Source organism: Lithobates pipiens, unplaced genomic scaffold (assembly GCF_037356315.1).
Source record: "Lithobates pipiens isolate NorthernLeopardFrog02 unplaced genomic scaffold, aLitPip1_a1.2 Scaffold_27, whole genome shotgun sequence".
Taxonomy (NCBI): domain Eukaryota; kingdom Metazoa; phylum Chordata; class Amphibia; order Anura; family Ranidae; genus Lithobates; species Lithobates pipiens.
In genome coordinates this window covers 210,901,542-210,926,837 of record NW_027507788.1, presented here as the reverse complement: position 1 = coordinate 210,926,837, position 25,296 = coordinate 210,901,542, and the positions used below count along the sequence as shown (strand labels likewise).

General features: G+C 42.4%; 8 non-coding genes across 8 annotated transcripts; 5 read left to right on the top strand and 3 right to left on the bottom strand.

The window, feature by feature from the left end:
- Positions 1-287: 287 nt before the first annotated feature.
- TRNAF-GAA (transfer RNA phenylalanine (anticodon GAA)) lies at positions 288-360 on the top strand. The gene has a single exon. It is a non-coding gene; the product is annotated as a tRNA-Phe (tRNA).
- A 3,060-nt stretch (positions 361-3,420) lies between these two features.
- Positions 3,421-3,503, bottom strand: TRNAL-CAG (transfer RNA leucine (anticodon CAG)). The gene has a single exon. It is a non-coding gene; the product is annotated as a tRNA-Leu (tRNA).
- Positions 3,504-5,649: 2,146 nt separating this feature from the next.
- Positions 5,650-5,722, top strand: TRNAF-GAA (transfer RNA phenylalanine (anticodon GAA)). Its single transcript has one exon. It is a non-coding gene; the product is annotated as a tRNA-Phe (tRNA).
- An 8,747-nt stretch (positions 5,723-14,469) lies between these two features.
- On the bottom strand, positions 14,470-14,552 carry TRNAL-CAG (transfer RNA leucine (anticodon CAG)). The gene has a single exon. It is a non-coding gene; the product is annotated as a tRNA-Leu (tRNA).
- A 929-nt stretch (positions 14,553-15,481) lies between these two features.
- Positions 15,482-15,554, top strand: TRNAF-GAA (transfer RNA phenylalanine (anticodon GAA)). Its single transcript has one exon. It is a non-coding gene; the product is annotated as a tRNA-Phe (tRNA).
- Positions 15,555-20,940: 5,386 nt separating this feature from the next.
- On the top strand, positions 20,941-21,013 carry TRNAF-GAA (transfer RNA phenylalanine (anticodon GAA)). Its single transcript has one exon. It is a non-coding gene; the product is annotated as a tRNA-Phe (tRNA).
- A 2,737-nt stretch (positions 21,014-23,750) lies between these two features.
- TRNAL-CAG (transfer RNA leucine (anticodon CAG)) lies at positions 23,751-23,833 on the bottom strand. Its single transcript has one exon. It is a non-coding gene; the product is annotated as a tRNA-Leu (tRNA).
- A 1,052-nt stretch (positions 23,834-24,885) lies between these two features.
- Positions 24,886-24,958, top strand: TRNAF-GAA (transfer RNA phenylalanine (anticodon GAA)). Its single transcript has one exon. It is a non-coding gene; the product is annotated as a tRNA-Phe (tRNA).
- The last annotated feature ends 338 nt before the right edge of the window (positions 24,959-25,296 follow it).

The window sequence follows — 25,296 nt, the reverse complement described above, 5'->3', positions numbered from 1 at the left end:
CCGCGCTGCCGGTAGGCAGTGCGCATGCGTGCGCCCCTTACCCAGAAGTGTAAGTTCACGTATCTAGTACATGATTTGGTGCAGCTGAGCCGCCTTGCCACTGTATATCTTTGGTATATGGTTGGCAAGCAGTTAAGAAAATATTTCATTTATTTTTTATTTTTTTACTAATTTATAAGAAATAATAAAAAAATATATATATATTGAATGGAAAATTCAGTCCAGCAGTAAAAGAGTTAAACACAGTCTCTTCTGCACTTTTTTAAAATTTTTGTCCAGCTTGCAGAGCCGAAATAGCTCAGTTGGGAGAGCGTTAGACTGAAGATCTAAAGGTCCCTGGTTCGATCCCGGGTTTCGGCAGAACTTTTTTTTTTTCTTTTATTTTGTAGTCAATAGTTTTATTGTATTAAAATAAAAAAATAACATCATTGCAGACATTATCAAACTTATATGAAAAATACAGTCTACAGTCTTAAAATCTTTATCTCTGCTCCCCCTCAGGATAAAGGGGAAAAAAAAAAATCGGCAGAAGCTTTAGATGGAAAATGATTACAGTTCAGCTGAAATGACATGAGATAATCATGTCATAATTTCATGTCTACACAAAAAAAAGAAGAAGAAAGGATTTGTAATTTTGTAAAGGAAGCCTGAATTTTATTAAGCATTTGAAGTTTCGTAAATTCATAAATTCGTAAATTTTGTAAATTCGTAAATTTCATAAATTCATAAGTTCATAAATTTGTAAATTCATAAATTCGTTAATTTCATAAATTCACAAATTTGTAAATTCATAAATTCGTAAATTCATAAATTCGTAAATTTCATAAATTTCTTGATATAAAACACATACAATACATTTTTTTTAAAAAAATCTACTTTCTTCATCAATTTAGGCCAATATGAATTCTGCTACGTATTTTTGGTAAAAAAAAAAAAAAAATCCCAATAACGGTATGTTGATTGGTTTGCGCAATGGTTATACCGTCCACAAAATATGGGATAGATTTATTTATTTAATTTTTTTTTTTTTTTACTAGTAATGGCGGCAATCATCGATTTATAGCAGGAGTGCGAGATTGTGGTGGATATTCAGAGGCTAACTGACACTTTTTGGACCAGTGACACCAATACAATGATCAGTGCTAAAAATATGAACTTTATTCCCCTGATGATTGTCACATATGACGAAACATGTTGGCACATGACGTTTTTCACGCCTACAAATATCATTATTATACACTGTTTATATATCGCCAACAGTTTACTCAGAGATTTACAATGTATAGGGGAGGACAACACAATTACTGTTCAATACAAAAGGTACAGGAAGGCCCTGCCCTACAAATATGCACTGTCACTGTACTAATGACACTGGCAGGGAAGGGTTTAACTTCAGGGGCGCTCAAAGGGTTAACTGTGCCGCTACTGTGTGAGGTGCTTTTACTAGGGGAAGTAATGGGTTTTATTCCCTTCTCTGCAGAGAAAGAAAATCTATTACTTCCCAACTTATAGGGTATGGCTTTGCCTTGTTTAGATAGGTCAAAACCCTTGTCCTGTGTAAATTCATAACAATCGCTGAGTGCCCACGGTAATCCATTGGCCGGCACCCAGTGATTGACATCTGCTGTGTTTAACTAGAGCATGGCTGGGCTACCGGCGGGCAGTGCGCATGCACGTGCATCCCCTCCCCTACCCGGAAGTGTAAGATCACGTATATAGTACGTAATCTGGTGCAGCTGAGCCGCCTTGCCATAGGTATATCTTTGGTATATGGTTGACAAGCCGAAAATATTAAAATATTTTTTAGAAACTTATAAGAAATAAAAATAAAAAAAATATTGAATGGAAAATTCAGTCCAGCAGTAATCGGGTTAAAAAGTATTTTGTGCACTTTTTCAAAAATTTCCAGATCCACAAAGATCTAAAGGTCCCTGGTTCGATCCCGGGTTTCGGCAAATGTTTTTTTTTTATTTCTTTTGTAGTCAATAGTTTTATTGAATTAAAATAAAAAATTACATCATTACAGACATTATCAAACTTGTATGAAAAATACAGTCTACAGTCCTAAAATCTTTATCTCTGCCCCCCTCAGGAAAAAGGAATAATAAAAAAAAAAAATCGGCAGAAGCCTTTGATGGAAAATTATTACAATTCGGCTGAAATGACATTAGATAATCATGTCATAATTTCATCTCTACACAAAAACAAAGAAGAAAGCATTTGTAATTTTGTAAAGGAAGTCTGAATTTTATTAAACATTTGAAATTTCATAAATTTGTAAATTTCGTAAATTCATAAGTTCGTAGATTCGTAAATTTCATAAATTTATAAATTTGTAAATTTCGTAAATTCATAAATTTGTAAATTTCGTAAATTCATAAGTTCGTAAATTCGTAAATTTCATAGATTCTTAAATTTCATAAATTCATCAATTCGTAGCTTCGTAAATTAAAAAATCTGAAAATCCAAAAATAAGAAAGAAAATCCATAAATTTGAAAGAATAACTAATTAATAATAACTATTAAATTATAGGTATTGGAATTTCCTTTCAATTTTGGCTGTTAGTGAATGTAACAAATACGAATGCATCCGAAGTTACGAATTATCTGAAATAACAGATGCCGCATTTAAACAAATGGAACCGAACAATTTAATATTAAATAATAATAATTAAAAGTTTTTATCATTATTTATTATCATTAATTTGTTATGTTCCAGTCATTTAGATGCAGCATCCGTCATTTTGGATAATTCGTAACTTCGGATAAATTTGTATTCATTACGTTACAACAGCCAAATTTGAAAGGAAATTCCAATACCTATAATTTAGATACCTATAGTTTAGTATTTTAATAATTTAATTTAATTTAATTTAAATGTAATTTAAGTTTTTTTTTTTTTTTTTAAGTATTTGTTTATTGATAAATTTTAATAAATATATATATATATATATATATATATATATATATATATATATCGTAAAAAGTGCCTGTTAATACTTTATATTATATATATATATATATATATATAATATAAAGTATTAACAGACACTTTTTCTAAAAGATACATCATGTATACAGTGAGTATTTTAGTAGTTAAGTTATTATTAGTTAGTTATTATTTCAGATTTTCAAAATTTGGGGTTTTCGAATTCCAAATTTCCAAATATTCAAATTAACGGATATTCGGAACAATTCATAAAACAGGTTTTTGTTCTTTTCGGACATTTCCAAATTAATGAATTTTGCCGAAATTTGTTAAAAAAATTATTCGGAAAGAAAGTAATTGTACATGTCTAATTATTATTCCTCCTTGTAGCTTCTGTCATTATCAGCATTCAGCCGTTATCTTAGTATCTGAGCACAAACATACTTGGAATATCACACCGCAATGTATTTGTAAAGAGTCAAAAAATCAGCTGTCAGAAGTGGGATTCGAACCCACGCCTCCAGAGGAGACTGCGACCTGAACGCAGCGCCTTAGACCGCTCGGCCATCCTGACATTGCACAGGACATTGCTGGAGTGGGTGGAATCCTGATCAGCTGCTCATGCCAAGTTTAAAGTGACACTACTCCAAAAATAAATAATCATATTAACCACTTCAGCCCCGGAAGGTTTTACCCCCCCTTCCTGATCAGGCCATTTTTTGCGATACGGCACTGCGTTACTTTGGTAATTGCGCGATCATGCGACCCTATACCCATATATAATGGATGTCCTTTTTTTTCCCCCAAAAAAAGCTTTCTTTTGGTAGTATTTGATCCCCTCTGCGGTTTTTATTTTTTGTGCTGGAAACAAAAAAGACAATTTTGAAAAAAAAAACAATATTTTTTACTTTCTGCTATAAAACACATCCAAGAGTGCAAATAAGTGGAACTTCCCCTGTTGGGTGGAGCTCTGCTTTAAGGTGACCCTGCGCTCACTAGAAAACTAGTGGCAGAAGTGGAAAGCTGACATCTGATTATTTAACCACTTGACCTCTGGAAGATTTACCCCCCCCCCCCTTCATGACCAGGCCATTTTATTTTTTTTTGCGATACGGCATTGCGTTACTTTAACTGACAATTGCCCGGTCGTGTGACGTTGTCCTCGAAAAAAAAAAAAAAATGAATGTCCTTTTTTTTCCCACAAATAGATCTTTCTTTTGGTCGTATTTGATCACCTCTGTGTTTTTTTTTATTTTTTATTTTTTTGCACTATAAACAAAAAAAAAGACAGACAGTTTTGAGTAAAAAACAATATTTTTTACTTTCTGATATAAAACACATCCAATCATTTTAATTTTTTAAAATCGAATTTCTTCATCAATTTAGGCCGATATGTATTCTGCTACATATTTTTGGTAAAAAAAAAAAAAATGAATGTTCTTTTTTTTCTCCCACAAATAGAGCTTTCTTTTGGTGGTATTTGATCACCTCTGTGGTTTTTTTTGGGGTTTTTTTTTTTGCACTATAAACAAAAAACTGACAATTTTGAGTAAAAAACAATATTTTTTACATTCTGATATAAAACACATCCAATATTTTTTTTTAAAAAATCAACTTTCTTCATCAATTTAAGCCAATATGAATTCTGCTACATATTTTTGGTAAAAAAAAAAATCCCAATAAGGGTATATTGATTGTTTTGCGCAAAAGTTATACCGTCTACAAAATATTATTTATTTATTTATTTATTTCAGTTACTTATATAGCGCCATCAATTTACACAGCGCTTTTACATATACAATATGGGATAGATTTATTTATTTACTTTTTTTTTTACTAGTGGCAGCGGTCAGCGATTTATAGCAGGACTGAGAGATTGTGGTGGACATTCAGACGCTAACTGACACTTTTTGGGCCAGTGACATTAATACAGTGATCAGTGCTAAAAATATGCACTTCATGCCCCTGATGATTGTCACCTATGACGAAACGCGTTGGCACATGACGGTGTCATGCCTACAAATATTATTATTATACACAATTTATATAGCGCCAACAGTTTATGCAGCGCTTTACAATGTATAGGGGAGGACAACACAATTACAGTTCAATACAAAAGGTACAGGAAGGCCCTGCCCTACAACTATGCACTGTCACTGTACTAATGACACTGGCAGGGAAGGGTTTAACTTCAGGGGCGCTCAAAGGGTTAACTGTGCACCTAGGGAGTGTTTGTGTACCGTGTGAGGTGCTTTTACTAGGGGAAGTAAAGGGTTTTATTCCCTTTTCTGCAGAGAAAGAAAATCTATTACTTCCCAACTTATAGGGCATGGCTCTGCCTTGTTTAAACCCTTGTCCTGTGTAAATTCATGACGATCGCTGGGTGCCCGCGGTAATCCATTGGCCAGTACCCAACGATTGACATCTCCTGTGTTTAACCAGAGCATGGCCGGGCTGCCGGCGGGCAGTGCGCATGCGCGTGCGTCCCCTCCCCGGAAGTGTAGCATCACGTATCTAGTACATGATCTGGTGAAGCTGAGCCGCCTTGCCACCGTATATCTTTGGTATATGGTTGGCAAGCGGTTAAGAAAATATTTTATTTTTATAAACTTATAAGAAATGAAAAAAAAAAAAATATTGAATGGAAAATTCAGTCCAGCAATAATAGGGTTAAAACAGTCTTTTCTGCACTTTTTCAAAAATTTTCTAGTACATGCAGAGCCGAAATAGCTCAGTTGGGAGAGCGTTAGACTGAAGATCTAAAGGTCCCTGGTTCGATCCCGGGTTTCGGCAAATGTGTTTTTTTTGCATTCAATAGTTTTATTGGTATTATCTGTTTTTGACAGGTCCCTGTCCGCACTTTCTGGAGACGGCGCCGCAGCAAAGCTCTCCACCCCCTCCTTCTTCCTCCGCCAGCATGCCAACCAGAAAGCCCTTCGAGCATGCCCGGTAGGGAACTGTCTGTGAACCCGACATCATGGGCTCCCTGGACAGGTAAGTGTCCTCATATTAAAAGTCAGCAGCTACAGTATGTATATTTTTATTAGACATGTGCACTGCCAAAAAATTCATTCGTTTTCGTTTCATTCATTTTTTAATTTATTTTTAAGTTTTTTGGGTCATTCGTTATGATCGCAATTCGTAAATTCATAAGTTAGAAAATTCTTAAAATTGTAAATTTCGTAAATTCATCAATTTGTAAATTTAGTAAACTCATAAATTTGTAAATTTAGTAAATTCATAAATTCGTAAATTTTGAAAATTTATAAATTCGTAAATTTTCGGAAATTCGTAGATTCGTAAATTTTGGAAATTCATAATTCGTAAATTTGCTAATTTTTGTAAATTCGTAAATTTGTTAATTTTTGGAAATTCGTAGATTTGTAAATTCATAAATTCGTAGATTCATGAATCCGAAAATAAGTAAGAAAATCCAGGAATTCGAAAGAATGACTAACTAATTAACCACTTGCAGACCGGACCAATTTGCTGGTCAAAGACCAGACCCCTTTTTGCGATTCGGCACTGCGTCGCTTTAACTGACAATTGCGCGGTCGTGCGACGTGGCTCCAAAACAAAATTGACGTCCTTTTTTTCCCACAAATAGAGCTTTCTTTTGGTGGTATTTGATCACCCCTGCAGTTTTTATGTTTTGCGCTATAACCAAAAATAGAGCGACAATTTTGAAAAAAACGCATTATTTTTTACTTTTTGTTATAATAAATATCCCCCAAAAATATATAAAAAACATTTTTTTCCCTCAGTTTAGGCCGATACGTATTCTTCTACATATTTTTGGTAAAAAAAATCGCAATAAGCGATTATTGATTGGTTTGCGCAAAAGTTATAGCGTTTACAAAATAGGGATAGTTTTATAGCATTTTTATTAATAATTTTTTATTATTTTTTTTTTACTAGTAATGGCGGCGATCAGCGATTTTTATTGTGACTGCGACATTGTGGGGGACCCATCGGACATTTTTGACACATTTTTGGGACCATTGTCATTTATACAGTAATCACTGCTATATAAATGCAGTGATTCCTGTGTAAATGACACTGGCAGTGAAGGGGTTAACCAGTGGGTGGCAGTGTAGGGGTTAAGTGTTCCTAGGGGTGTGTTACTAACTGTGGGGGGGTTGGGCTTTCATTTAGTGAACACTGATCTCTGCTCCAATCACATGGAGCAGAGATCAGCGTCACTAGTTGCTAGGCAGAATGGAGAAATGTTGTTTACACAGCATTTCCTCCATTCGGCCGCTCCGTGAGACGATCGCGGGGATGCCCGCGGCCGGACTCACGGGGGTCCCGACCAGCGCGGGAGCGCGCCGCCGCCGCCGCGCTCCCGATGGCAGGGCGGCATTGAATATTGGACGTACCTGTACGCCAATATGCCTGCCCGTGCCATTCTGTCGACGTACATCGTCGTGCGCTGGTCGGGAAGTGGTTAATAATAACGAACTATTAAATTATAGGTACTGGGGGTGTGGCCAGATCCCAACTTGAATGGCTGCCTGATAGCTGAGCTCTCTCTCAGCACGCAGCTCAAGCTAACACCAGAGGCTCTAAAACTGCATAAGGATGGGTGGATCCAGGAGGACCCGCTCCACCAAGCCCCGGGGCACCTCGCAACCCCCGCCGGGCTCCAGTACTAACCTTTTGTCATGTCCGACATGCCGCCGGACGGCATTGGCTAAGATGGCGCCGGCCGGACCGTCAGCGCAGGCCGCAACACACTTTTCTGCTCTCCATCCCGGCCCTGCCGCGCCATCGGGGCCCCTCAAGCCCCTGATCTTGCTGCCCAGCTGAAGGGGAGACCACTCGGGACACAGGAGCGGTGAGTTCCCCACTCGGGCCTGCTCCCCAGCCAGAGGCCTTCCACATAGAGGACCCAGTGGCCATCTTGGGTCTCCCTCTGAAGCCCCAGCCATACACCCAGTGCTCCGAGGCCTATCTGCAGCTCCTACGCATGGCCTCAGACCCTGGCCTTGCTGGAATGCCCTATGGCTCAGACGAGGGGGAGGATTTCCCAGCCCTACCGAGCCAGCCACATCAGCCCTCCACCTCCCCCTCTGGCCCCCTAGAGCTCTCTCTCCCACCAATGCCTTCATCTTGGCCTCTCCACTATTTGCATCAAAAGGCCGCTCGAGAGCTAAAGACCCCTGCTCACTAAACTCCCAGACATCCCCAGCTCTCTCATATGCTCAGGCTGCCTGTGCCCCAGCCCCTGACCAGCTTTTAGGGTCCCTGGGAGGGTTGCCCCAAACAAGGAGGAGTCCAGACTGGAATGAACCCTGGGATGAGGCACCTGCTTGCCACCCAGCCCGGAGGTCCAACCGACAGCCTCATCTCTCTCCCCAAAACAATTACCTGGCCCTGGAACGGGACCATCACTCCCCCATGCCACCGCAATGGGAGGCCTACTTACAAGCCATGCCGACTAAGGATGACTTCAGACAACTTATTGAGGATGTGAAGTCCACCTGCAGATCAGAAATTCAGACCCTCCAGTCAGGCCTTAAACACCTAGCAGACAGAGTGGAAATGGGGGAGGAAGAAATCCAAGAAACCAAACTAGCGGTCCACAGGACCCAACTACAGGGTACTGAACATCGCTCCCTCCTCAGAGACATGCAACGCCACGTCAAAGATCTCGACAACAGGGGGAGCAGAAACAATATCCGTGTGCGGGAAGTCCCAGAAACTGAGGGCCCGGAGGACGTTCAAGCTACACTGCAATCCCTTTTTAACAATCTGCTTGGTGAGCCCCCCAATCACACCATCGAAATGGACAGAGCTCATCGGGCGCTACGTCCTAAAGGCACCACCTCTAGGCCCCGGGACATTATTTGCAGAGTAAACTCCTACCCTTTGAAGGAGGATATCATGAGGCAAGCCCGCCTCGCCAGAAAAGTGACCCTTGGAGACATCCAAGTCCAGCTCTACCCGGACCTGTCATGGATCACCTTGCAAAAGCGCAGGCTACTACAACCACTACTGCGTGTATTACAGGATGAGAACATACCTTATCGCTGGGGGTTTCCTTTTAGCCTCACGGCTAAGCATCAAGACAAAACAGCTGTTCTGAGATACCAGGAGGACTTGGAAGCCTTCTGAGACACCTTGGACCTCAGAGCGCCACAACTCCCAGACTAGGACCTTATAGCCACCCCACCTCCACCACCTACGATGTGGCAGAAGGTCCCCCCATCTAAGCGCATACGAGGACCGACGCTTACAACAATGCAGGTCTTGAGCATGCTCTAGCCCACGGTGACACAATTTACTTTAAGATGTCTTCTTTAAATGTATTTCCTGAGCTAAAGGAGAAACCCTGGCTAATGATTTTGCGTTCAACTGCCTCTGACGCCTTACCACCAGCCTTGTTCTACACTCAGGGCGAGTCTTGGATGAGACTTTAGAGAGAGACTTCCCATTCAATCCCCACCAACCCCCCCCCCCTCAATTTAGTTTATTCTAGCAAGCGACTCTAACAGTCCTACATCCTTATTTTAGGGTTCTCCTGGGCGCCCCCGGACGGCCCTGCTGGGCTTGAGCCAGGGGGACACACGGAACGCTATCCTGACCAGGGTCCGTTGGCCCACATTGGTCTTGAATTGTTGAAGCTACTGTATACATATGGTTATGCAATGTTAATAACTCTTTTCTCTTTTCTAACACCTCTCTCCCTTCTACCCTCCTATGTCGTTGACTGGTCTTCCCAAAACGTAATACACCATAACCGGAGTTCCTCCCGTGCGGTGCCCTCATCGGCCCCTGGCTGTCTGGCAGTCTTCCGACCACCACAGATGAGTATATACATCCCCCACCCTAGCTCCCATGGCTAAGATTTTTTCTTTATATGTCCACGGGTTGAACTCTAATCGCAAAAGGCATCTGACATTGAGGGAGTTTAGGCAATCAGGCGCAGATATCATACAGGTCCAGGAAACCCATTTAGACAAAGAGGGCTCCTTCACGTTTGCCTCCAGGTATTATCCCCAAATTTACCTCTCGTCGGGACCCCACAAGCGAGCGGGAGTGGCTATCCTCATTAAGCTGGGATCCCCTTTCACTCACCTGTCTCATTACAGTGACCCTCAAGGTCACTTTCTTATCCTTCGGGGACTATCGCAAACCCAGGAGATCACACTCTGTGTAGTATATGTTCCAAACGCGGGGCAAATTGGATTCCTGCGTAGGGTATTTACCCCGGTTTTTACAACTGAAGGCGATTGCTTACTGGTTTACGTTCCACTCTTTTAATAAGTGGACTGAAATAGAAAATCTCTGGTTAGCTCCAATACATCCAAACAACTTGTTATGGAAAGCAGATGCGGAGGTAGACCCCTCACACCTACTGGGCCCTGTGTTGCAGCTCAGGAGGTTGTGGCGTAAAGTGAAGCATCAGCATAAACTGTCCTCGGAAAGCTCACTCCTGACGTCCTTCGCCTGCAATCTCAAAATGCCAAATAGCCTAACTCATCAGATGTCCTTCCCCTGGGCCACGAGAGACCTCTTCCATTATGGAAGTCTGGTGGACCCACGCACTCGCACATTGCTATCGTTCACAGAGCTACAGACCAAACACGATCTCCCAAGACAGGTGTTCTATGGGTACCTCCAAATCCACCATTATGCCTTGACATTTGCCCCCAATCTACAATTCTCACCCCCAACTCCCTTTGAGACCCTTATCCTGGCGGGCAATGCCCAGAGAAGATTGATCTCTGACATATATAAAATACTAAATGCACGGCCCATGGAAACGATGGGCAAACATGCCTATATGCTTAAATGGGAGAAGGCACTGGAGGAGGAGATACCCCTGGATCACTGGCGAGCCATATGGACCCTGGCGTCCAAGAGCTCGATGTGTACGCTATATAGGGAAAATACCTACAAAATCCTATACTTCTGGTACATGACACCAGACGTACTGCATTCCATCTACCTGGCCAGTTCGGATCACTGCTGGCGTTGCCTGGGAGCTAGGGGTACACTATTACACATCTACTGGGCCTGTCTGCAGATAGTTCCCTTCTGGAACACAGTGCAGCAGCTGTTGGCCCCACCTGTTGGCCCCTAAATTCTTTCTACTAGGCCTTATGCCAATGAAAGTCCCAGCCCCATACAAAAAACTGGTGAGGCATGTCCTCACGGCAACATGCTGCCTGGTAGCACTGAACTGGAAACGCCGTTCTCCCCCTTCGGAGGAGGCTCTATTTGCTAGGATTAAAGATGTCGAACTGATGGAGAGAATGACGGCCAGAGTTCGGGACCAACTGGATGCACATAATATGGTCTGGGAGCTGTGGCACCGCCGGGAGGAACAACATAATCCGGACCCTGACTTAACTTGACGACAACCTAACCTCCACCCTATCCCCCCTCCCCCTCTCCTTCTCTCTCCCTTACTTCCTCCCCTCTTTCCTTTCCCTTTCCCCCTCTTTTACTAAGAGTCTTCTTCAGACCCATGTTTCTAAATCACTAAGTAAGTTATAAAGTTTGTCTCAGGGGCGTAACTATAGGGGGTGCAGCAGTTGCGACCGCAACTGGGCCCTGTGATGCAGGGGGCCCATGCAGCCCCCTCTACATATGGCCGGCAGCAGCATAGGCAGCTAGCGGTACCAGTACACCATGCACACGGGTGGCTGGAGGTGGAGGGTGACTAGCAGAGCTCCATGCTCGACTATCGCACTGACTGCTCTTTAGTTGTGCATTCCTCGCATGACCTGTGTCATCGGCCGGCTCATCAGAGTACCCCTCTCCTGCTCCATGCATTGCCGCTCAGTCCGATGTCTGTTCTCCCCAGCCAGAGTCCCGCCCCCCCCCCCGAGTCCGGCCCACACTGCACTGCAAACTTCTCCCGGGTAAACAAACTTTAAGCACACAGATGCAGTGCAGCCCTATGAGAGCCCCCCAGAGGACACTGCAGCCTTGTCTGCTAGCCCCCCCTCCTCCCCCGTCATACACAGATGATGAAGGTCTTTCTGGGAGATATGCTGATTGCCCGTCCAGCACACTAGATGGAGCCCAGGCCAACATGGATGAGTGCGCGGCCTACAGCTTGGTCATGGTGAGTGAGAGGACCCCATCCCCCACACACCATTACATACCCCCTCCATCTACCCCTGGGGACAGGGACCCCTTCTCACGTGGGGACAGGGACCCCCACCTCCCATGGGGACAGGGGCCCCTTCTCACCTGGGGGCAGTAACTTCATCTGCCCTGGAGAAAAGGAACTCATCTCTTCTGGGGACAGGGACCCCATCCTGCCTAGGGACAGTCCCCCAATGGGGCACCTAAAAATAAAAAAAAAATAATAATAAAAAAAACTATTGATACCAGTGGTGGAACTACAGGGCTCACAAAGGTCATACCTGTGACCACGCCCTGGAGTTCCACCGCCGGACTCGGAGGGAAGGGCCCTGGCTGGGGTTCAGGGGGGCCCTTCATGATTCCTTGCATCGGGGCCCTGAAGGTTCTAGTTACGCCACTGGTTTGTCTGATTGCGGCTTGTGTGTACTAGTCAAACTAACATGTTAAGATCAGGAGAGTACACGTTGTTTAACTGAACTGGATTTATCCGAGTTGGAAGTGATTTAGCCATGTTAAACTGGAAGGAAAGCTAAAGTTATATTACAATGACTATGCAATGCACCTAAGCTGTATCTGACAACATTTTGAATAAAACTGTTATTGAAAAAAAAAATAAAAATTATAGGTACTGGAATTTCCTTTCAAATTTGGCTGTTAGTGAACGTAACAAATACGAATTTATCTGAAGTTACGAATTATCCGAAATAACAGAAGCCGCATTTACGGAACAAATTAATATTAAATAATAAAACATTTTTTAAATTATAGGTATTGAAATTCCCTTTCAAATTTGGCTGTTAGTCAAATTAACAAATACAAATTTATCCGAAGCTACGAATTATCCGAAAATAACAGATTCTGCATTTAAACGAATGGAACAGAACAAATTAATAATAAATAATAATAATAAAAAGTTTTTATTATTATTAATTTGTTCCGTTCCATTCGTTTAGATGCAGCATCCGTTATTTCGGATAATTTGTGACTTCGGATAAATTTGTATTCGTTACGTTCACTAACAGCCAAATTTAAAAGGAAATTCCAATACCTATTTAACCACTTAAGCCCCGGACCATTTCGCTGGGCAAAGATCAGAGCACTTTTTGCGATTCGGGAATGCGTCACTTTAACTGACAATTGCGCGATCGTGCAGCATGGCTCTGAAACAAAATTTGACGTCCTTTTTTACCCACAAATAGAGCTTTCTTTTTGGGGTATTTGATCACCTCTGCGGTTTTTATTTTTTGCGCGATAAAAAAAAAACAGAGCAACAATTTTGAAAAAAAAAAGATTATTTTTCTAGTTTTTGCTGTAATAAATATCCCCCAAAAAATATATAAAAAAAAATTTTCCCCTCAGTTTAGGCCGATATGTATTCTTCAACATATTTTTGCTAAAAAAAAAAAAAATGCAATAAGCGGTTATTGAAAAAAAATTATAGCGTCTACAAAATAGGGGATAGTTGTATGGCATTTTTATAAAAAAATAAATAAATAAATTCTACTAATAATGGCGGTGATCTGCAATTTTTATCGGGACTGCGACATTATGGCGGACACATCAGACACTTTTGACACATTTTTGGGACCATTGGCATTAATACATGTCACTGGCATTGAAAGCGTTAACCACTAGGGGGCGGGGGAGGGGTTAAGTGTGTCCTGGGGAGTGATTCTAACTGTCTGGGGGATGGGCTAGCAGGGACACGACACTGATCGCTGCTCCCGATGACAGGGTGCAGAGACGATTGGTGTCCTGTCACTAGGCAGAACAAGGAGATGCTGTGTTTACACCGACATCTCCCCGTTCTTCAGCTGTGACACGATTGCGGGTATCCTCGGGGGCAAGGAGCTCGCGGCAAGCGTGGGCACGCACGGCGGGAAATTCAAAGTAACATACAGGTACGGTACCAGCCGTGCCAATCTGCCGACATATAACTACAGGAGCCGATCGGCAAGTGGTTAATAGTTGGTAATAGTTACTTTTTTTTCTTTTTTAAAAGTATTTGTGTATTGTATTGTGTATTATTATTATTATAATTATTATTATTATTATGTGTGTATTTGTGATTTTCAATATAAAGTTTCAACAGGCAATTTTTGAAAAGATACATCGTGTATACAGTGAGTATTTTAGTAGTTAAGTTATTATTAGTTAGTTTTTTTTTCAGATTTTCAAAATTTTGGGTTTTCGAATTCCAAATTTCCGAATATTCTGAACAATTCGTTAAACAGGTTTTTGTTATTTTGGGACATTTAATTAACGAATTTATCGAAATTCGTTAAAAAAAAAATTATTCGGAAAGAAAGGAATTGTACATGTCTAATTATTATTCCTCCTTGTACCGTCTGTCATTATCAGCATTAAGCTGTTATCTGAGAACACACATACTTGGAATATCACACCGCAATGTGTTTGTAAAGAGTCAAAAAATCAGCTGTCAGAAGTGGGATTCGAACCCACGCCTCCAGAGGAGACTGCGACCTGAACGCAGCGCCTTAGACCGCTCGGCCATCCTGACATTGTGTAGAATTCTGCTGGAGTGGGTGGAATCCTGATCAGCTGCTCATGCCCACCAATCAGCTTCTATGTTTGACTTTCAAAGCTTAAAGTGACACTACTCCAAAAAAAAAAAAAATTGTATTGACCACTTCAGCCCCGGAAGGCTTTACCCCCCCCCCCTTCCTGATCAGGCCATCTTTTGTGATACGGCACTGCGTTACTTTGACAATTGCACGATCGTGCGACCCTGTACCCAAATATAATTGATGTACTTTTTTTCCCCCCACAGATAAAGCTTTCTTTTGGTGGTATTTGATCCCCTCTGTGGGTTTTAATTTTTTTGGTCCTAGAAACAAAAAAAAACAACCAACAATTTTGAAAATAAAAAAAAATATATATTTTTTACTTCCTGATATAAAACACATCCAATAAAAAAAAAAACTCTATTTTTTTTTCATCAATTTAGGCCAATATGTATTCTGCTACATATTTTTGGTAAAAAAAAAAAAAAAAAAAAAAAAAAACAACAAAAAAAGCCAAATAAGCGTATATTGGTTGGTTTGTGCAAAAGTTATCGCATCTACACACTATGGGATGTTTTTATGGCATTTTTTTTTTTTTTTTTTTACTAGTATTGACGGCAATCAACGAGTTTTAGCGGGACTGCGACATTGCGGTGGACAGATCGGTTAACATTCCGACAGATTCTCCGACCGTGTGTACAAGGGCTAAGATCATGTATCTAGTACGTGATCTGGTGCAACTGAGCCGCCTTGCCACCCTATATCTTTGGTATATGGTTGGCAAGCATTTAAGAAAATATTTAATTTTTTTATAAACTTATAAGAAATGAAAAAAAATATCTATTAAATGGAAAATTCAGTCCAGCAGTAACAGGGTTAAACAGTCTTTTGTGCACTTTTTCAAAAATTTTCTAGCCCACACAGAGCCGAAATAGCTCAGTTGGGAGAGCGTTAGACTGAAGATCTAAAGGTCCCTGGTTCGATCCCGGGTTTCGGCAAATGCTTTTTTTTTGCAGTCAATAGTTTTTTTAATAGCTCAGACTATGAAGGAATGTCGGGCGCTGCAGGCGGAGACGTTAGCGACCCTTCAGTCATTCAAAGCCTCTGTTGAGGCATGAGGGACAGGGTCTTCTCTGCTAGTGAAAGTTCCCCGTTATCAGGATGGGGCCTCCACGGGATGTATAGAACGGTCTCAGGGTCCGAGCTCCTATTCGGATGAGGAAGAGGTGGTGGTCTCAGGTCAGTCCTCTGGTGAAGAGGGACAGGACTCAGACTTGGATAGTCAATCTGACGCTAGACCGATTTGCTATGGAGGACTGTGTTCTCAAAGCTATCTATACTAGACATGTGCAAAAGGAAAAAATTTGTTTAGTTTCGTTTAGTTTTAATTTGTTAATTCATTAATTTCGTTTAGTTATATTCGTTAACTTCCTTAAATTCGTTTTCGGATTTCGTTTAGTTTTCTACCGAATTCGAAAAATCGGCCACATTCGAAAATATTTCAACGAAATTCGAAAATATTTCAACGAAATTCGAAAATATTTCTACCGGATTCGGAATGATTTCAACATGATTCGACATTATTTCAACCACATTCGAAAATATTTTGTGACCCGACTTTAGGACCATGTATCTCGGGGTCACTTGGTGCTAGAAACTCCAAATTTGGGGTTTCTAGCTATAAGTGACCCCGAGATATGTGGCCCCAAATTCGGGTCGCAAAATGTCATTCTCTGCTCTAATAACTAATATCTCGGGGTCACTTATAGCTAGAAACCCCAAATTTCAACTGCATTCGAAATGATTTCAACATGATTCAACATTATTTCAACCGCATTCGAAAATATTTTGTGACCCGACTTTAGGGCCATGTATCTCGGGGTCACTTGGTGCTAGACACTCCAAATTTGGGGTTTCTAGCTATAAGTGACCCCGAGATATGTGGCCCCAAATTCGGGTCGCAAAATGTCATTCTCTGCTCTAATAACTAATAACATTTTGCGACCCGATTTTGGGGCCACATATCTCGGGGTCACTTATAGCTAGAAACCCCAAATTTGGTATGCAAACACAATAATACTAGCTATACAACATATCCAAATTTGGAGTGTCTAGCACCAAGTGACCCCGAGATACATGGCCCTAAAGTCGGGTCACAAAATATTTTCGAATGCGGTTGAAATAATGTTGAATCATGTTGAAATCATTTCGAATGCGGGTGAAATAATGTCGAATCATGTTGAAATCATTTCGAATGCATTCGAAATGATTTCAACATGATTCAACATTATTTCAACCGCATTCGAAAATATTTTGTGACCCGAATTTAGGGCTATGTATCTCGGGGTCACTTGATGCTAGACACTTCAAATTTGGATATGTTGTAGTGCTAGTATTATTGTGTTTGCATACCAAATTTGGGGTTTCTAGCTATAAGTGACCCCGAGATATGTGGCCCCAAATTCGGGACGCAAAATGTCATTCTCTGCTCTAATAACTAATAACATTTTGCGACCCGATTTTGGGGCAACATATCTCGGGGTCACTTATAGCTAGAAACCCTAAATTTGGTATGCAAACACAATAATACTAGCACTACAACATATCCAAATTTGAAGTGTCTAGCATCAAGTGACCCCGAGATACATGGCCCTAAAGTCGGGTCACAAAATATTTTCGAATGCGGTTGAAATAATGTCGAATCATGTTGAAATAATTTCGAATGCGGGTGAAATAATTTCGAATCAGGTCGAATTCATTCGTTATATTTCTTTCGTATTCGTTGTAATTTGTTATTTTTTTTATTCGGACATTCGGATGCATCCGAATGTCCGAAAGATGCAAAATTCGGCCGAATTTCGATTCGTTACGAAACTAATTGCACAAGCCTAATCTATACCTCTGAGGGTATTCAGTTCCCTCAGGCGTCGGCACAAGATAAAGTGTACAGGGGACTAGGAAAGCCGCAGGCAAAGCCCTTCCCAGTACATCAGTCTCTCAAAGATATCATCCTTAGAGAGTGAAAGGACCAAGAACGCAAGGTTTTAAAGTTAAAAGCCTGGAAGCGTAGGTGTCCTTTTAAACCAGAGGAGGAGGGAAAGTCCCTCGTTTGGACGCATCTTTGGCACAAGTGTCCAAACCTTCGCATCCATCCTTGAAGATTTCTGGAGCATTCAGGATCAGATGGACAAAAAAATCAGAAGTCCTGTTATGTAGGGTATGGGAAGCCAATGCTGCAGCTATGGATCCAGCTGTGGCTTCCGCCATGCGTCGCCAGGAATGCGGATTGGTAGGCTACTAGATCATGTGGCACTCGATAATAAATCCAAGGAAGTTGCAGATTCCCTGGAAGTTATTGGCAAAGCCGTAGCCTACCTGGCAGACGCCACGATTGAGACGGTCAGAACAACCGCCAAGTCAGCGGCCCTTCTAAATTCTGCCAGACGATCTTTGTGGGTAAAAACTTGGGATGGTGACTTCATGTCTAAATCGCATCTCTGTGGCTTACCCGTCGAAGGCTCCTTGTTCTTCGGGTGCGGACCTAGAGCAAGTCCTATCCCGATCCTCAGACAAGGGGAAGAAATTTCCAATGAAACCCAAATGGGATGGGGGAAGGAAATTTTTTCGAGGCCCCCAGGTGAAAGACTGCCCCAATGGCAAATAGGAGCCCAAGAAGAAGTGGGGACTTGGGAGGAACAAGGGAAAAGGGGGAATTCTGTTTCCCAAATCAGTGTCCTCTAACAAGGAGACCAAATGACGCCAGCCTGAAGGTTGGTGGGAGGCTCTTGTGGTTCCTTCCTCAACTTCAACTCAAAGTCCCTACATTGTCAGTCTGATAAAGGAGGGTTACAGACTAGTTTTACACTGGCCCGTCTCCCCAGAGATCCACTAAGGGCAAGGGGTCTACTGGACAGTATCAGGAGTCTGGTGGAACAGGAAGTCATCACCCCTGTTCCAACAAGTCAGATTGGCCGAGGGTTTTATTCCCACATTTTTGTGGTGCCAAAACCCTCAGGGAAATTTTGTAAACCTAAGGAAACTGAATCAGTTCTTGTTGTACAAGATATTTTGCATGGAGAGCATCTACACAGTCAGAAAACATCTCCAAGAGGACGTCTTCATGATCTCGTTATATCTAAACGATGCTTACCTACATATCCCCATTGCCCTGAACCATCAGGGATTCCTACGGTTCGTGGGTTCAGTCTCCTCAGGGTGTCCAACACTGGCAGTTCAGGGCACCCCCCTTCGGACCAATTTATTGATTTTCAATATAAAGTTTTAACAGGCAATTTTTGAAAAGATACATGGAGTATACAGTGAGTATTTTAGTAGTTAAAGGGGTTGTAAAGGTAAATTTTTTATTTTCTACATAGGTTCCTTTAAGCTAGGGCATTGTTGGTTCACTTACCTTTTCCTTTGATTTCCCTTCTAAATATTTTTTTGCTTTGTCTGAATATCTCACTTCCTGTTTCTCCTCAGTAAACTTCTCACCCTCATCCGAGCGGTGGTTAGTCAGCCAAAACAGCTTACTGAACAGCTTACTGGGGTGAAACAGGAAGTGAGAAATTTACACAAAGAAAACAAAGAAAAAAAACATTTAGAAGGGAAATCGAAGGAAAAGATAAGTGAACCAACAATGCACTAGCTTAAAGGAACCTATGTAGAAAATAAAAAAATTACCTTTACAACCCCTTTAAGTTATTATTAGTTAGTTATTATTTCAGATTTTCAAAATTTTGGGTTTTGAATTCCAAATTTCCGAATATTCTGAACAATTCGTTAAACAGGTTTTTGTTCTTTTCAGACATTTCCAAATGAACGAATTTTGTCGAAATTTGTTAAAAAACGAATTCGTAAAGAAAGGAATTGTACATGTCTAATTATTATTCCTCCTTGTAGCTTCTGTCATTATCAGCATTAAGCTGTTATCTTAGTATCTGAGCACACACATGCTTGGAATATCACACCGCAATGTGTTTGTAAAGAGTCAAAAATCCTTGCTCGCTCGGCCATCCTGACATTAGATAGAGACCTCCCATAGTGGCTAGAATCCTGATCAGCTGCTCACGCCAACCAATCAGCTTCTATGTTTGGCTTTCAAAGCTTAACCACTTTCAGACCGGACCAATTTGCTGGTCAAAGACCAGACCACTTTTTGCGATTCGGCACTGCGTCGCTTTAACTGACAATTGCGCGGTCGTGCGACGTGGCTCCCAAACAAATTTGACGTCCTTTTTTTCCCCACAAATAGAGCTTTCTTTTGGTGGCATTTGATCACCCCTGCGGTTTTTATTTTTTGCGCTATAAACCAAAATAGAGTGACAATTTTGAAAAAAACGCATTCTTTTTTACTTTTTGTTATAATAAATATCCCCCAAAAATATATAAAAAAACATTTTTTTCCCTCAGTTTAGGCCGATACGTATTCTTCTACATATTTTTGGTAAAAAAAAATCGCAATAAGCGATTATTGATTGGTTTGTGCAAAAGTTATAGCGTTTACAAAATAGGGATAGTTTTATAGCATTTTTATTAATAATTTTTTATTATTCTTTTTTTACTAGTAATGGCGGCGATCAGCGATTTTTATTGTGACTGCGACATTGTGGGGGACCCATCGGACATTTTTGACACATTTTTGGGACCATTGTCATTTATACAGTAATCACTGCTATACAAATGCAGTGATTCCTGTGTAAATGACACTGGCAGTGAAGGGGTTAACCAGTGGGTGGCAGTGTAGGGGTTAAGTGTTCCTAGGGGTGTGTTACTAACTGTGGGGGGGTTGGGCTTTCATTTACTGAATGCTGATCTCTGCTCCAATCACATGGAGCAGAGATCAGCGTCACTAGTTGCTAGGCAGAATGAAGAAATGCTGTTTACAACGGCATTTCTTCATTTGGCCGCTCCGTGAGACGATCGCGGGGATGCCCGCGGCGATCGAGTCCGCGGGTCCCGCGACCGGACTCACGGGGGTCCCGACCAGTGCGGGAGCGCGCCGCTGGCGGCGCGCTCCCGATGGCAGGGCGGCAAATTTAAAGGGACGTACATGTACGCCCATTTGCCTGCCCGTGCCATTCTGTCGACAATCTGCACACCCAGTGCGTTTTGAGGCTCCATGCACACTCCACTCCACTCCATGCACACTAGCTTGAAAAACAACAGTACTCTGGGCAGGAAAAAAAAACCCACAAAATTTTGAGTGTTTTTTTACAGAAAAATGCTCTTCAAAACGCAAAAGAGAAGAGATTTATTTCTTGCATCTGAACCCTGAGCTTAAAAAATTCATTCACTTAAAATACAATGAAAAAGTCAGTCCAGCCATGAAAGAGTTAAACGTGTCTCCTCCTGAGTTTTTCAAAAAATTTCCTTGATTTCAGTGCCGAAATAGCTCAGTTGGGAGAGCGTTAGACTGAAGATCTAAAGGTCCCTGGTTCGATCCCGGGTTTCGGCAGAAGCTTTTGATAGAGCTCAGCTTGAAATGTCATTAGAAAATCATGTCATAATACCGTCTATATACCAAAAAAAAGAAGTCGTTTGTAATTTTGTAAATGAAGCCTGAATTTTATTTTATACTAGGACAAATCAGTTTAAATTGCATGTTACCCCTCAAAACATAATATATTTTAAAAATAATATATATATACTAGGGTTGGACTGATACCAAAACTAGTAGCAGCTGACAACGGCTTCTCCTCCCCCCCTCCCCCCACGGCCTTCAGCTGCTTTATTGAAATCTATACAGGGAGATTGGTGATTGCAACTCCTCACCAGCACCGCACCGATCACCCCAACTGTCCACCTCCAGTCCCCCTCCGTGCTCCTCAGTCCCCCCCTGTGCTCCGGTCCCCCTCCGAGCTCTGGTCCTCCGCCAGGCTCTTCGGTCCCCCTCCCTGCTTCCTGGGCCTCCTCTGTGCTCCTCGGTCCCCCTTCATGCTCCGGTCCTCCGACAGGCTCCTCTGTCCCCCTCCCTGCCTCTTGGTCCTCCTCCGTGCTCCTTGGTCCCCCTCTCTTTCTGTTCCCCCTCCGTGCTCCAGTCCTCCTCCATGCTCCGGTCCTCTGACAGGCTCCTCGGTCCCCCTCCCTGCCTCTTGGTCCTCCTCCGTGCTCCTCGGTCCCCCTCTTTCTCCGTTCCCCCTCTGTGCTCCAGTCCCCCCTCCATACTCCAGACCCCCTTAGTGCTCCTTGGTCCCCCTACGTGCTCCAGTCCCCTTCCGTGTTCCTCGGTCCCCCTCCATGCTCTGAACCCCCTCCGTGCTCCTCGGTCCTCCTCCATGCTCTGATCCCCCTCTGTGCTCCTCGGTCCTCCTCCATGCTCTGATCCCCCTTCGGGCTCCTTGGTCCTCCTCCTCAGTCCCCCTCCGTGCTCCTCGGTCCTCCTCCATGCTCTGATCCCCCTTCGTGCTCCTCGGTCCTCCTCCATGCTCTGATCCCCCTTCGGGCTCCTTGGTCCTCCTCCTTGGTCCCCCTCCATGTTCCTCGGTCATCCTCCATACTCCGGTCCACCTTCGTGCTCCTTGGTCCTCCTCCTTGGTCCCCCTCCGTGCTCCTCGGTCCTCCTCCATGCTCTGATCCCCCTTCGTGCTCCTTGGTCCTCCTCCATGCTCCGGTCCCACTTTGTGCTCCTTGGTCCTCCTCCTCAGTCCCCCTCCATGCTCCTCGGTCCTCCTCCATGCTCCAGTCCCCCTTTGTGCTCCTTGGTCCTCCTCCTCAGTCCCCCTCCGTGCTCCTCGGTCCTCCTCCATGCTCTGATCCCCCTTCGTGCTCCTTGGTCCTCCTCCATGCTCCGGTCCCACTTTGTGCTCCTTGGTCCTCCTCCTCAGTCCCCCTCCATGCTCCTCGGTCCTCCTCCATCCTCCGGTCCCCCTTTGTGCTCCTTGGTCCTCCTCCTCGGTCCCCCTCCGTGCTCCTCGGTTCTCCTTCATGCTCTGGGGCCCCGTGTGCTCCTCGGTCCCCCTCCGTGCTCCTCGGTTTTCTATCAGTTTCATTTACAGTTCATATTAGACGAACACTGAGATAGTAAAAGGATAATTAAAAGTGCATCTAAAGCCAAACTTTCCTTCCTTTCTAGATAGTGTGCTAGAGGATTAAAATAACGGTCAGGTCTCTGGGTTTTTTTTTTTGCCATCTGTGTTCTTCTTAAGGAGATTTCTCATCACTTCCTGTCCAGGAGACTCCACAGGAAGTGAGAGATTATCATTTTAATGTGAAAAGAATCACCTAATACACACCGGTTAGCACAGGTGTGCGCAGCCTATTACATTACATGTGCACCCCAAAGCTCAAACACACTTTCTTTGCAGACTCAGCTGCACTGGACAGTGAATGAATAGGAAGTGCTCTGTGCAAAGTGGCTTCCTATTCATTCACAAACCGAAGCATAGTAAACACGGTTTACTATGCTTCCGTTATGAATGGACACAGTGAGCGAGTGTGTTCATTTAGAAAAGTGTCAGCAAATTACATATTTCCTGGCCCCTTCACCCCCGCTTTCCATCTTAAAGCATACCCCAGACGAAAAAAACAAACTCTGGACTGCCGCACTCTTCAGAAGATCACTTTCTTTTATTGGAAAATCACATCACAGCTCAACAAACACAGCGAACAAGGAAAAATTGCTGACGTTTCACACTAGCTGTAGTGCTTATTCACAGCTAGTGTGTAACGTCAGCAATTTTTCCTTGTTCGCTGTGTTTGTTGAGCTGTGATGTGATTTTCCAATAAAAGAAAGTGATCTTCTGAAGAGTATGGCAGTCCAGAGCTTGTTTTTCGTCTGTTGCTAGTGGTAATAGCCAGCACCTGTGGCTTCCCAGCCGAAGAGACAGTTTACAGCCTGCATGTGTGCTCCTGGAGCGGTGAGATCTCTTCTCCTTCTTAAAACATACCCCGCAGCAACTGGGGGGAGGGGAGCCAGCAGCATTGAAATGCGTGGGGGCCAACAAAGAGGGGAGGGTGGAGTGAGGATTGCACATAGTGATTAGGGACACCTAATCCCAGGCACACCTGGCACACCTATGAATACTGTTCCGTGTGCTGTTATGTGACCTGTTGGTTAAAATGCGTCAGTAGGTACAATTATTATTACTCCCTGCATCCTCTTTCATTATCAGTACTCAGCTGTCATCTTAGTATCTCAGCAAGATACTTGGAATTTCACGCTGCAATGTCTATGTAAAGAGTCAAAAATCAGCTGTCAGAAGTGGGATTCGAACCCACGCCTCCAGAGGAGACTGCGACCTGAACGCAGCGCCTTAGACCGCTCGGCCATCCTGACATTGCTACAAAATGCATAGGATCACCCAGAGTCCTAATTGGATAGAGACCTCCCATAGTGGCTAGAATCCTGATCAGCTGCTTATACCAACCAATCAGCTTCTATGTTTGGCTTTCAAAGCTTAAAGTGACACTACTCCAAAAATAAATAATTGTATTGACCACTTCAGCCCCGGAAGGCTTTACCCCCCCCCCCCCCCCGTCCTGATCAGGCCATATTTTGTGATACGGCACTGCGTTACTTTGACAATTGCACGATCGTGCGACCCTGTACCCAAATATAATTGATGTACTTTTTTTTCCCCCCACAGATAAAGATTTCTTTTGGTGGTATTTGATCCCCTCTGCAGTTTTTATTTTTTGAGCTAGAAACAAAAAAAATATTGAAAATAAAAATAAAAAAATACGATATTTTTTGCTTCCTGATATAAAACACATCCAATTAAAAAAAAAATTAAAAATCTTTTTTTTTTTTCATCAATTTAGGCCAAAGTATTCTGCTACATATTTTTGGTAAAAAACAAAAAACAAAAAAAAAAAGACAATTATATACATTTTGTATGAGTGAAAAACAAAAAAAAGGGAAAAAATTTAAATAAAACAGAAAACGCCCAAAAAAGCAGTGCACGTCTTTTCAAAAACGCACAGCATCAAATCGCATGGTATTGCAGTACCAATGCGATCCAATGCCGGTAAGTACTCTGAGTTGGGGGGGTGCGGTTAGGAAAATAATGACACCCACAGCAGATCGCACACCCGGTGCGTTTTGAGGCTCCATGCACACTAGCTTGAAAGACACCAGTACTCTGGGCAGGAAAAAAAACCCACAACATTTTGAGTGTTTTTTTTTTTTTTTTTGCACTAACGTTTAGCGTTATTTTCTGCTAGAAAAATGCTCTTCAAAACGCAAAAGAGAAGAGATTTATTTCTTGCATCTAAACCCTGAGCTTAAAAAATTCATTTATTTAAAATACAATGAAAAAGTCAGTCCAGCCGTGAAAGAGTTAAACGCGTCTCCTGCCGACTTTTTCAAAAAATTCCCTTGCTTTCAGTGCCGAAATAGCTCAGTTGGGAGAGCGTTAGACTGAAGATCTAAAGGTCCCTGGTTCGATCCCGGGTTTCGGCAGAAGCTTTTTGATGGAGCAAAATAGAGCTCAGCTTGAAATGTCATTAGAAAATCATGTCATAATACCGTCTATATACCAAAAAAAAGAAGTCATTTGTAAATGAAGCCTGAATTTTATTTTATACTAGGAAAAATCAGTTTAAATCGCATGTTACCCCTCAAAACATAATGTATTAAAAAAATAATATATATACTAGGTTTGGACTGATACCAAAACTAGTAGCAGCTGACAACAGCTTCTCCTCCCCCCCCCTCCCCCCACGGCCTTCAGCTGCTTTATTGAAATCTATACAGGGAGATTGATGATTGCAACTCCTCACCAGCACCGCACCGATCAC